We start from the raw sequence: 2,647 nt of genomic DNA, 5'->3' as shown, positions 1-2,647 counted from the left end.
GAAAAAAATGTATCAAAAAGAGGAAGAATTAATGTGCAGACAGACTGAAAACGCTCTGGCACAATCAGAATCTGGCCAGACATAGCTGATTCCGTCCTTAGTGTGCATTGACCAATAATTCAACAAAGGAATTGCATGGGGCTACATGCAATTCTGATCTAAAAGTTGAGCACATCGTAGATGCTGCCCCTTCAGACTGTTGTGGCGGTTAAACAAGCTCCCATCCCAAGAGGTCAGTGGCTGTGTATAACATATGCTTACAGAGAGAATTATGGCTTTGAGTAGGAAAAAGCAGACCAGGCTTGCTCTGTTTTGCTATCTTCAGTCTCCAGCTTGCCTGCCTGAGAATCCTCTGAATGCCTCATTTAAAACAATGTATTTCTAGATGACAGTGTCTGGTATTCTGATAGTGTTGAGCTCCAAAATTGTGCATTATAAACAAGTATCTGGTGCACCCAATTCTGATATGCACATTCTAACAAGCAATGATGGACTTCCTAATTTCCAGCCCTACCCAAACTGGGACAAATAAAAGGCAGCAGGTATCTTGAGCAGAAAGCTGTTGCCTTTTATCTTTACATCCATATTTCTTAAGAACTTAGAGCCTTGGGACAATAACACTTCTCAGAATAATGGTAATAATGATAAGAATCATATATAAAGCGTTTACTGTGAACCAATCATTAGGCAAAGCACTTTCTACACAAGTCCTTAATGTTCCCAATAACGTGTTGGGATGGCTGTTTTCTTCCATCATTTTACAAATGAAGACCCTGGAGTGCAAAGAGTGTAGGCGACTTGCTGAGGTTATCTGTATAGTGAGGACCAGAAGTTTGCAGCAGAGAGCATGGTGCCAACAGATATCTGTTCCTTATTGAGCACATAGCAAAACTGAGCTTACTGTGTGGCTCACTGAGTAGACTACTTGGCTTACCTGCATAAATAAAGCACTGGTTTAGATCCCATCACTGCAGAATCATTTGATAAGAAGCAGGAGGATGAAAGTTTTGATGCCCTGTATGGCTGTGTGGAGCATGAAGTCAGCATGAGGCACACACACACACACACACACACACACACACGCACACACACACAACTGCCTAACCATATCGTATGTAATACTTCAAAATAAATGAAAAGATTTCTTTCTATTTAGTGGTGGATCCTGGTCAAAGGTAAAACCTATGACAATGACTGGCAACTTTTCCACTTTTCTAATGTATTCTATCAGTGTGTGTGTGTGTGTGTGTGTGTGTGTGTGTGTGCTGGCCACGCACCTACATTCACTTATCTTAATTGAAATTGCCTGTTTTCTTCCTTTGTATTGCAACAAGTAAATGCTGAATTCTCATTGTTAAATAATCCTTTAGTCCAGTGTTCATGGACATTTGCAAATTATATCTAGAGTTTTTTACATTTCTAATAAAAAATCAGACACACAATAAAACAAGCTCACTCTTTATAGCAATAAAGGTTTACAAAGACCAGAAGGATGAAGTTCTATGATGGGCTGGTTTTGAGAAAAATAGCTAACATGTACCAGAAAGCACAAGGCTTATACTTACTCCTTCCATGTACAATATGGCATAGTTCAACAGAGATACATATAGATATAGATATAGATATATAGATATATTTTCAAGACACTACAATAAAAGAACAAAAGTCATCCCTAGGACAAAATTTAGGGAGACACTTATCACTTCTTTCCAAAGTCCCAAGAGGAAGAGGAACATGGCTCAGAGAATGAGTCAAAATCCAGTCGTCCCAATAACAAAATTGGCGGCAATTTCCCAGACGTTTGTTTCCCCTCTCACCCCCATGCCCACCACCCCACGCTCTCTGTAAACTGATCTGGACCTATTGATAAGGTGCACGCAGGTGGTAGGTTCTAATGTTCACATCCCCCACCAGGGCATCAGCTGCTAGAGCTGAAGCAAACTGTTAAAGGGAAGTTCTATCTCGAGCCTTGCAAAAGCGGCACTTGGCAGTCCAGTGTCGAAAGTATCTGGTCACTCAGTTGGAAAACGAGAGGATGAGTCAGAGCTGGAGATGTCACATCCCACACAGCGCCCCGCTACAAAGAATGCACTGCAGACGTGTTGGCTGGATGAAAACACAGAATATTTCCCAACCACCTCCTCTACAGATGAAAAACCCAGTGCTCAGAGAGATGGAGTTCTGTGAGGCAAAAGGAGGGAAAGAAAAAGTCAGGGGGGCAGGAAAATGAATGAATGACATCACCTCCTGCCTCAATTTCTCTATCCTTGCTTTGTGTGCCCAGCATCTTAACATTTTGTCGGCCCTTTCCCACTAAATCAGCTGATGTTAACATGGAACTAAACTACATTTGGATTGAGAAAAAAAAGTGAACATTTCAAAATTCTTCATAAGAAATAAGCTGGGTTCAGGTTTGAACTGCTTTCTCTGTGATAGGCGACTGCTTCTATTCACCCTTCTTGGGTTTCAGTCTTTAATGGCTTTCAAGTTGTTCTGTAACTTACCAGAAGCTGTCCTTTCTGTGTAAATTCCATAATTCTCTCCTCACACTTTCCTCAGGGTAAGGTGGGAATCAACTTGATGTACTATACAGAATCAGTTCATGGAGATGCCCTACTAACCACCAAAACCCCTTGCATTTTGGACC

The sequence above is a fragment of the Psammomys obesus genome, unplaced genomic scaffold (genome assembly GCF_907164565.1).
Source record: "Psammomys obesus unplaced genomic scaffold, mPsaObe1.curated_primary_1811, whole genome shotgun sequence".
NCBI classification, from domain to species: Eukaryota; Metazoa; Chordata; class Mammalia; order Rodentia; family Muridae; genus Psammomys; species Psammomys obesus.
The sequence above is the reverse complement of the archived record's forward strand: the minus strand, read 5'-3'. Positions refer to the sequence as shown.